The sequence below is a fragment of the Puntigrus tetrazona genome, chromosome 21 (genome assembly GCF_018831695.1).
Source record: "Puntigrus tetrazona isolate hp1 chromosome 21, ASM1883169v1, whole genome shotgun sequence".
Taxonomy (NCBI): domain Eukaryota; kingdom Metazoa; phylum Chordata; class Actinopteri; order Cypriniformes; family Cyprinidae; genus Puntigrus; species Puntigrus tetrazona.
The window spans coordinates 4,255,327-4,266,543 of NC_056719.1; the positions used below are offsets into that span (position 1 = coordinate 4,255,327).

An 11,217-nucleotide genomic window follows, 5' to 3' on the forward strand; every position below is an offset into this window, starting at 1 on the left:
TAATCGTTAATACCAATCATGGGTCAAGTATTTAACCCTTTCTCAATTTACATTTACGATCCGCAACCTCAAGGGGTAGCTGTGAAAACTGGCAGTTGTGACAGAAATCCCGAAAAGAGCGTAGAACCGTTTCTTTCCCCATTATATCCTTTAGTACTATACTCGCACTAAAAAGACACGCATAACTGCAAGAGAGGAAGTTAATACATACAATCCTTGTATGCAATATATCTGGACTACTTTGTTTGAGTACGTTTCTGATCCATGCTATTGCTCCTCTGTGTAATCAACACATTCTGTGTGTCCCAGACTGTCGAAGATAAACATTTTCTTCTAATATATGGAAATGTGTACAGTTATTTAATTTAGACTCAATATATGTGCGTTGCGTGTTTCTGTAAGATAACGTCTTTTTGTACTTTAATTCAGGGAATACTTGACCCGTCGTTAAAAAGCACCGGCTACGTTTAGGAAAGGGCGTTGTTTCGATGATTACCTGAACGTGTGTATTTTACATTTTAACTCCAAATTGTGATAACGCTTTCTTTACCTAATATCGCGCTATTTTTAAACCTGATCGTTTCGCCGCACGTCCTCGCGCGTCCCGTGCTTTAGGGACTGGCGCGCGGGAGCTCCGCTCATCTCCCGTGCTGCTGCTGCTGCTGCTTTTTGTCGTCTCACACCCATGGATCATCACATCCCGACAGGTTCCTGGGAAGTTTCTACCTCGCCGCCAGCGTCGCGCTCGTGTTTGTCGGGTGAGTTCCTTAAAGTGTTTATTTGCTCCGTGATGTTGATGTAGACTGAGCGGAGTCTCCGGGTTTCTATTTCGACCTGCTTTTTGTGTATTATTTTCTGAGCGTGTGTCTCCAGAGATGCCGCTTTTAAAAGGTTTGCTGTCGACGTGAATGTAGGCGGCGTTTTTGCGCGCGATCTTTCGCAGCTAATTGCGTTGTTTGAACGGTTTTTACGATACAAATAAAAAAAAAAGTATAAACCGACGTAGTTTGGCAAAAAAAGCTCAAACCAATAATCATTCAGTGCGGCTCATTTAACACCTAGCGAGCCGTGTACGTTGACAGGACACCGTCCGCGTTATTTTATTACTGTTTTCTATATTCGCGCCATAAAAGAAAGCGTAGCGTTTAAGTAACTAGTTCAACTTTCAGAAACGAGTCTAGAGACTGTGTGCACTATGTAGGTGGGTTTTAAAAGCAAGAACGCGTCTCAGACAGCATGTTTGGAGAATATAGCCCCCGTATGTCGAAACACAAAAATATAACTGAAATACATTTGAGTGGTTGTGTATGTACAATGAAAGTCACTTAAAATAGCAAATATCTTCCATTGTCTTTCACAGATCAAAGTCATACAGGTATTCTTAGCCTCAGTCGTGTTATTGCTGTTATTAATTAGCTTCTGTCATAGTGTGCAAAGGTACGATCAACTTTAGTGCGAGTAAATGATGAGATTTGTCATTCCTGAGGCTCTCAGAGTGCTGCTAGGGGACCTGACTTATACCGTGTCTAAAAAAAAAGTGATTGGAAATGATCTCGGTTACCTCAGAACAATATGGTATGATGTGGCATTTTGATGCAGTCCATAACGCTGCATTTAATGTCACGCTTTGCCCCTTTCCTCACTTTGTTTGCCATTGTTTTATCGTCCATCCTTCCGTTAGTCCCTCTGTAAATGTCAGGGCTCCATTACTGATTGCAGTAGTTTCCTGATGATGGTGACGGCAGGGCTGTACGCTAACTAAGGTTGAAAGGTTTTGGGCTGGGCCACACGATTGTAGGGCGCATCATGTATATAACAAGTCTGCTACTATCTCTGACAACAACCAGTAATCAGTTTCATTCATCACTTAGGCTCAAACCTGTGGCATTCACGTCCCGAATCTGGTTTGAGAAATGAGAAAAGTATCTTCTTTTCACGTGCATGTATACTTGTAGCTTAGTAAATGCATCTTAGTGTTATAGAGAAGTGATTGGAGAATACAATGATAGGGATGTTATAATGACGAGATTGAACAATTTGATATTAAATGCAGAGACGGTCTCTGTAATCAAATCAACGATAATCGCTAGAAAGTAACTGTCCTCAACTAAGCAAGCCAGAGGCGACGTAAGCGGCAAGGAACCAAAACCCCATCCATACAGAATGGAGGAAAAAAACGTTGGGGGGGAAACCAGGCTCAGTTGGGGCCAGTTCTCCTCTGGCCGGATGCCCAGCACTTGATTTCAAGTTCAGTTTTAAACGCAGTTGCTGTGTAAATACATCTACACTGAAATAATTGCTGTAAATTGCCGGTATATTTCACGTTTGGCTGGCAGGTGATCTGACCAATCATGACAGAATTAGCCATTTTTGTCCGACAAACAAACCAGACAGCAGATGGTGGACTTGAACTTGGAAACAAAGTGTGTGTATTGGCGTCTTGCAGTTGAAACAAGATAGCTTCTGATGTTCATTCATGTTTATTTTATGCTATAACTAGTATAAGATCGATCGGTTCATGTATTGCTTGGAAACGAGGAGATAGAACAATCCTTATAGCTTTAATTTGTTTAAAAAAAAAATTCCCAGTTTTGAAAGCTGAGACTTTGTTTCATGCCAAAAGTAACCAGTTCTGTTTCATATGCCGGCATGTTGTCAGTTTCCTCTTTCCTCCTCAATGTATTTTTCACGTGACAGCAATTACAAAATAACACACTGAATTAAACAAGAAGTATACATATTAAAATCGTTTTTTTGTGTAAAATATACTACAAAAAATAGTTTTTATATACGGTTTCCGAAAAATGACAGTTGTACACATCGAAAAATGTAATTGGAAACATAACTGCAGCGTATGTGTCCTATAATGTTAATTAGTGGAAGTAATTGTGCAAGGACTTAGAGGTCCCATGTTGTCAAATCTGAAATTTCCAGTGATTTGTCATAATAAGCGAGGTCTAGGGGCTGTGTAACTACCATGGAAGTTTCAAAACGGTCAGTCCACAGTAAACTGCACACATCCTGCATAAAGTATCTGATATTTCACGAGCCGTTTAAGCGAAAAACGTGACATCAGATCTATTAGTCAGCGCCTTCTCAGTCATCGCCCAAGCACTGCCCACCACTCAAGCATCTATGACATTACTGAGCAACAACAACACAGAAACATGTCGAAAAGGTTAACTTTAACAGACGAAACCAGATCGATGGACGATCTGAGGACTCATACTATGAGGTGAAACGCATCTAACGTGTTTAGCTCACTGTGTCCATCTAGTCATAATGAAGATGTATGTTATTATTTCAGCTACAGTTAACAAAAATGCATATATAAGACAACGATATTTTACGGCTTCTTCTTCTTATTATGCAGCCGAATCTGCGCTGTTTTGTACGGGCCGCCTCTAGTCTTCCCTTTTCCCTGTGAAACATTATGCCATCAATACATTTGATTGGCCTGCTCGTGCGTCACTCAGAAAACAACAGGCCAATCAGAAGAGAGACTCGTGAATAGTAATTAGACTGGCCAAAATCCAAAAAGAAGGAGCTGTCAAAACACACTGAGATGGTTTTTGTTACTTATACTGCAAATATATATTCTTAAGGACATCAACACTGAAAATAAATTATGCGCGGAACCTCTAAAAAATCTAAAAATAAAAACTCCATTGTATATGACAGGGAGCGATCACACACACATATATGAGCTCTCCTGCTCAGATGGTTGAGGGTGTTAACGTCTGTAAAAAAACTTCACACAAACTTCTCATAAGCCCAGAGTCCTTGAAAGTGGCCACTGCCTGCCAATTCCCCGTCTGTTCAGATGTTGTGTGCTACGAGAGAAAAAATCAGGGAGCAGGCCCAGCGCAGGGTGACTGACTCATTGAAAATCATCTCAGATGGATGGCTACCCAGTCATGCATTGAGATCCGAATGAGCTCTGTGCCACTCTGGCTCTGCCTCATGGCTGGATTCGATGGCAGTGTTAAATCCCAGCAGTCAGGCGGTGATGGAACAGACATAGCAATGGTGCTGGCGCAGGTGTTGCCAGATTTGCGGCAGTTGGTGAGGTGGTTTGTTGGTATATTTAATGATTGGGTTCACGAGTTTGTTTTTCATCAATTCATCATGTTTCCTTCTTTGCGTGCCTGTCTAGCACCAGCTGTTAAAGTGCATCGAGCGACTTATGCATCTCCCCGACTTCTTATTGAATGCGCAGATGAGTAGTCTGTTGCTAACCGCATTAAGCAGTACTTCATTCATTTTCGCCGGTGCAAAGAAGTTCAGCAAATAACGTTGCTCTCAAATGCTTAATCCATTACCCATAATTCAGCGGAATTGATCATATTTGGAGCTCTTTTTACATAAGCAAGCGTTAAATCGAGGATTTTTGTTAGTGATGAGCCACGCAAGCTCATTTGAACGCTTCACGAGATGCATTCGGTGTTAAAATGTCAAGATGACTGAAAAAAGTTCATTTAAAAAGTGCAGGGGAAATGATCAGAACAGCTCTCGGATGCGCAACAGAGAACCCCCACCTCGCCCGAGGCTTTACTACAAGCTATAATAACAATCAAGGGGAAACACGCCTCATGAGGTGCAAAAATACTGACGTTTTATATTATACACCGTGGCTGTGCTGTATGTCACAATAAAAACAGGGTCTAAATGAGTAGCTACATAGGAAGACGTTGCACATAATGTAAGAGCGTTATTATGAAGGTCTTATTTGATATCTCACCGCGCACACCGCTATGCCCATGACTCTTTCCATCTGGCTTTGGAGAGCTGTCTTTCTGGGTAGCAATCTGTGTGCATTTGTGCTCCTCCACAATGAAGGGGACATCTATTTCCTGTTCTGCAGCTTGACGCTGAATTGAGATGGGATGTCATTCAGGGGCTCTAGACTGCACCTACACCAGAATGCACATGGTTGTCATAAATGTGACAATGGCATTCAATCTAGTCGCTAGAGAAAGACCGGGAAGATATATCTTTTTTTTTATCTATATCTATTTAAAAGGGAAAAATGTTCCTTTAAAACAAACACTGCGTTTCATCTGGGGCTCTGGATGTGTGTCTTCAGGGAGAATTGATATGACCCGCTATCCGCTGTGTGAATCATCAGACTAATGAAAAAACCCATGTGCAAGGACAGCGTGTTTTGTCCATTTCATTTCCTGCACCCCACACAGTGCTGCCCTTTTTTGCATGAGTACGTTTTGCATTGTAAAGTCACAACCCACTTAATTTGCTTGATTTCAGGCAAACAAACTCTTACGATAAAGAAGGTTAGGAATAAAGTGCCCTTTCATGTTCGGCGTCTCGCGGCAGTTTTAGGTATGTTAATAAACGAGAGTCACCTCAGCTAGAGACCCTCGGAGGTTTGCCTGATTATTTTGTGGAAGCCACAGCTTACAACAGAAATGAGTTCAGGATAACACGCTGGCAGCACACACACACACACACACACACACACTTCCGCTCAAATGACACCCAGAATAGTACTGCTGTTCTTCTCTCCAAGCATCTTGGTTTTAATATGCTGGCTGGCAGTGCATGTGAGGCACGTCGAGAGTGTGGGTTTATGGGTAAAAGTCATTGTGTGTGGTTGACAAGCACTTTTATAACGGACTCGTTATGGGGCCTGTGTAATTACACACTATGTTACACTCGCCCTGACAGCTTTTTAACATGACCCCCTTCTTCTCCTTCCCTTTGCTCTTTCTCCTTGTCTGGAAATGAGACCTCCGGCATCCCACCATTATTTCCCTAAAGCGAGGCAGTGAAGCCTCCCTGTGGCATTGTAAACACACACAAGCCTCCCTTTAGAGCTCGGAGGACAGACAGGTGATTCACGGCCCGTCTCAAAAATTAAACTCCGATGATTAGAGGGAAGGTTGTTGTGGATGGGGATGAATTGAATAAGAGCTACACATGTTGTTGGAAGCTTTTGTTTGTGTCAGAAACAGCAGATACTGGCGAGTCTTCACCCCTGCTGTCAGCACCTCGCTGTTATTCTTCTTCCTCGTGTGACCGGACAGAAGGTTGACTCGTTTAGTTGGAAATGGGCCTTGCGGAAGAGTGTTCGAATCTACTTAACGTCTCCTTTTAGACCCACTTCATGTGTTCACGAGCTTTGCGAGTCTTAATTTGTGTGTTTGTTGTTGTGCATTTAAGGAAATTCATTTACTCTCTGTTTTGTCATTCCAAATGTGACTCTCTTCACCCATTTTTTTAATATTGGTAAATATTGAACATTTGTGCAGGAATTCCTTCCCATTTTTTAGTTTAGCGATCGTCAATAATATTGACACAACCTTCTGAATTCAAAATCGATTCATTTAGATGTATATCAGGTGACATAAATATCAAATCTTAAAAAATGTTTAGGTTTTGTTTTGCCTACAAAATTTACATTTGTCTGGGAAAAAAAAAGTCTAAAATATGCTCTGTACATTTACAGCAAAATCAGAATGCGGGCAGTTTTAGCTTAAAATGAAAGAATGTAATCAAAAATTATAAATTACAAAAATTTGAAAACCAATTTTAAAACCAATTTGAAAAATATTGCTAGCTGATGCTAATTGGCTAGCTAACTAGCTACCTGATGCTAACTTGAGGTAATTTTTTTTCTATTCATATATATTTCTGTTCAACCATTTAATGTTCAGAACAGAGTGACTCCAGTAATAAAGTCTTGCCCCCTGGGGGTGTTTTACCCCACTGACAAGGTTTTGAAAAGAAATTTTGTCATTCTGAAAATATAAGGTCTCGTCCTTATGTTGATAGCTCTGCCCCACACAGAAGTACACAACCCAGGCAACGATTTTGGCAAAACTCGAACTGCTTCCGTTTTCTATTTATCACAGTATGACACAAATATGAAATGATTAAAAATGGTCGCTTTGTCCCGTCCAGTATGGACAGACCTCAGCTTTTTGTGGTGCGGGGCGCGTGATAACTGATACAGAGTAGAAACTGTGTTAGTTCTCTCCAGTGCTGGAAACCTGATATTTACCACGGGTCCTACTTCTTGCTTTACTTCTTGAAATCTAAGATTTCTTTTTTCCCAGATGCACTGAGCACTCTCTTCTTCACACCGTGAGTAAACACGCCCCTTACTGCTGATTGGCTACAAGTTTGTTTTGGTACTCAGCCTGACTCTATAGCATTTTTTTAAATATATACACTGCACCTTTAAATATCACCAAAATTGCATTTTTATTTACCTTTTTCATTTATTATTATTTTAATTTAATTTAAAATCATAGACTTTTATATCAAAACTATAAAGAAAATGATTAGGGCCAAGCAATGATGCAAAAATAAAACCACCTTGATTTATAAAATTTAAAAAACAAACATATATATATATATATACAGACGTGGACAAAATTATTTGGTACCCTTTGGTCAATGAAAGAAAAACTCACAATGGTCACAGAAATAACTTTAATCTGACAAATGTAATAATAAATAAAATTCTATAAATGTTAACCAATGAAAGTCAGACATTGTTTTTTCAACCATGCTTCAACAGAATTATTAAAAAAATAAACTCATGAAACAGACCTGGACAAAAATGATGGTACCCCTAACTTAATATTTTGTTGCGCAACCTTTTGAGGCAATCACTGCAATCAAACGCTTCCTGTAACTGTCAATGAGACTTCTGCACCTCTCAGCAGGTATTTTGGCCCACTCCTCATGAGCAAACTGCTCCAGTTGTGTCCGGTTTGAAGGGTGCCTTTTCCAGACTGCATGTTTCAGCTCCTTCCAAAGATGCTCAATAGGATTGAGGTCAGGGGGCTCATAGAAGGCCACTTTACAATAGTCCAATTTTTTCCTCTTAGCCATTCTTGGGTGTTTTTAGCGGTGTGTTTTGGGTCATTGTCCTGTTGCAAGACCCATGACCTGCGACTGAGACCAAGCTTTCTGACACTGGCTAGTACATTTCTCTCTAGAATTCCTTGATAGTCTTGAGATTTCATTGTACCCTGCACAGATTCAAGACACCCTGTGCCAGGCGCAGCAAAGCAGCCCCAGAACATAACAGAGCCTCCTCCATGTTTCACAGTAGGGACAGTGTTCTTTTCTTGATATGCTTCATTTTTCGTCTGTGAACATACAGCTGATGTGCCTTGGCAAAAACTTCGATTTTTGTCTCATCTGTCCACAGGACATTCTCCCAGAAGCTTTGTGGCTTGTCAACATGTAGTTTAGCATATTCCAGTCTTGCTTTTTATGATTCGTTTTCAACAGCGGTGTCCTCCTTGGTCGTCTCCCATGTAGTCCACTTTGGCTCAAACAACGACGGATGGTGCGATCTGACACTGATGTTCCTTGAGCATGAAGTTCACCTTGAATCTCTTTAGAAGTCTTTCTAGGCTCTTTTATTTACCATTCGGATTATCCGTCTCTTAGATTTGTCATCAATTTTCCTCCTGCGGCCACGTCCAGGAGGTTGGCTACAGTCCCATGGATCTTAAACTTCTGAATAATATGTGCAACTGTAGTCACAGGAACATCTAGTTGCTTGGAGATGGTCTTATAGCCTTTACCTTTAACATGCTTGTCTATAATTTTCTTTCTGATCTCTTGAGACAACTCTTTCCTTTGCTTCCTCTGGTCCATGTCGAGTGTGGTACACACCATATCACCAAACAACACAGTGATTACCTGGAGCCATATATATAGGCCCAATGGCTGATTATAAGGTTGTGACACCTGTGATGCTAATTAGTGGACACACCTTGAATTAACATGTCCCTTTGGTCACATTATTTTCAGTGTTTTCTAGGGGTACCATCATTTTGTCCATGCCTGTTTCGTGAGTTTATTTTTTTAAATAATTCTGTTGAAGCATGGTTGAAAAACAATGTCTGACTTTCATTGGTTAACATTTATAGAATTTTTATTTATTATTACTTTTGTCAGATAACAGTTATTTCTGTGACCATTGTGACTTTTTCTTTCATTGACCAAAGGGTACCAACAATTTTGTCCACGTCTGTATATATATATATATATATATATATATACAAGAAGAGAAAAAAACACGTTTTTTTTTTTTATTTAATGATTTTTCCCTTGTAATTTATGGAGGAAATGACTTTAATCTCAATCATCAGTTTATGTTGGTATTGTCTAGAATTTGAATCTGTGTCCTTCACCACACCACATTCGGACCACATTGCAACATACAAGTCAGATGATAAAATTTTATTCTAAATATTACCTCTCTGCTGTAGCTTAATTTTTGCAAGTTTTATTTATGCATCCATAACATTGTGCAATCAGTGTCAAACTTTCTGAAGTGTGACACAAGTCACAAATAATTTATTGCTGAAGGGCTGAGACTTCACAGAGGGGGTCCTCATGCAATACATAACACTTGGACCCCTAGCAAAACATCTACTCCCCTATTTCAAAAAAAAAAAAAGTGTTAAAATGACATTAGGCTGAGTAAAGAAAATGACAGAACAGTGCCCATCATATTCTGATATAATGGTGATGAATTATTGATGTGACTGCATGTGTGTAAGCATGCTTGTGGAGGAGGAGCCCTCTTCAGAGACACTCGCTGCACCCTCTCTAAAAGCTGAACTGTGGAGGAGTGGGCCTGCTAGGACTTCCCACTACAATCTATGAGCTACACAGAACAGAAATCATTTACTGGCTCAACACATCCTCTCTTATTTGTTATTTTACCAGAACTGACTTCAGAATGCTTTTTTTTCCAGCTGGATCATAAGCATATAGTCTTCTTTTTGTATGTGTGTGTGTCTCTAAAAGCGTTGCCAGATCCATTGTGCATTCAAGCGGGAGTTTCAGAGACCGACAGTAACCAGGCAGAGACTAGTGAAGGCTTCATTGAGCACACCAGGAAAGGAATGAGATTTTAAGGCAGTTCCTTTCTCACACCACTGACTCCTCTGTGAATAATTCCAATGACATTCTTGCAGCTATAATAGAAAACTAGAACAAAATGCAGTGGCACACAATGCAGTTTACCTGTTTAAATATCCTTGTTCTCTCTATCACATAGGAAAGAAAACCTAAGGCGAATCGTGGAGATAGCCTTCAAGACCTCATCCAAAAGAAAGCCACCCTTCTGTTCATTTCCATCTACCTCTGAGAACAACGTTGAGCCCGACATAAGAAGAATATGTGCACCAGTGAACGACAGCTATGTTGTAAAAGTCATTTAAAATCTTAAAAATCTCTTAAAAATCCTCAGGCTTTGATCTTGATCCATCATCAGACCAGTTTCAAAGTCTTCCTCCAGAACCAGAACACAGTGTGTCCTTGATCTGCGAACATAAGAGATGTGAAAAGTAGGACGCGCTTGTTCACACAGGATCAGACGGTCAAGAGGAACTCTGGGTGACGAATAATGACAGCAGAGTGATGGTGACTTCAAAGCGCTGAGCTTCACAGGTCACGGATCAGAGCGGTGTGTTCTGGGGCTGACAGCTGGTCTGAGGAGGCCGTGTCTGTGTCAGCGATGCAGCTATGTGACCGTGAAGACTCCATCTCTACCACAGGACTGTCCACCGCCGCAGTGGTGGCCATAGCATGTAACATCCTGGTAGCTTTGCTCATCCTGGCTCTGATACTGATCCTCTGCAAAGCATGCAAGGTTCCCTCCAGCCAGGAGAGCGTCCCAGTGCTGACTCTAGAGAACACGCGTCAGAGGAACGAGCAGAGGTACTTGCTGACGGCGTGAGGGGAAAAAAAAAACTTGGAGATGGAACGCTTGGGTATATTTTTGTACTGCCTGCAGCGATCAATCGCGGATTGATGACACGGTTTGTCATGAATTAAAACATGATTTCATAGATGTTTTATGCTATTCATAGAGGCATGCGTAAGTGAGGCGTCATGTAAAAACACTCGAGGATGAGGAGTGAGTTGGCTGAGCGTGGGCTGCTGGACTGTACCTGAGCTCTCTTATACTATACCACTCTGCCTGAGGGTTTTATGTAAAGGTAAAGAGACTCTCAGTCGCCTCTTTAGAGTCATTCAGTAGTGCCTGGCAATGTCAGTGAAACCCCACACCTGCAGCCAACCAGCTAGCAATCAGTGTTATGCTAATTAGCACAAAAACAAATAAACGCTCTAGTGCAAGAATTAGATTTTAATAATGAATTGTCCTGCTTTGTGTCTGAAAGAGAAATTTTAATAAGAAGTGCATGTTTTATTGTGGTTGTT

At 40.8% G+C, this 11,217-nt stretch overlaps 1 pseudogene; it reads left to right on the plus strand.

The window, feature by feature from the left end:
- The window catches only part of LOC122326955, a 28,755-nt pseudogene extending 18,023 nt beyond the window's left edge, over nt 1-10,732 (plus strand).
- The last annotated feature ends 485 nt before the right edge of the window (nt 10,733-11,217 follow it).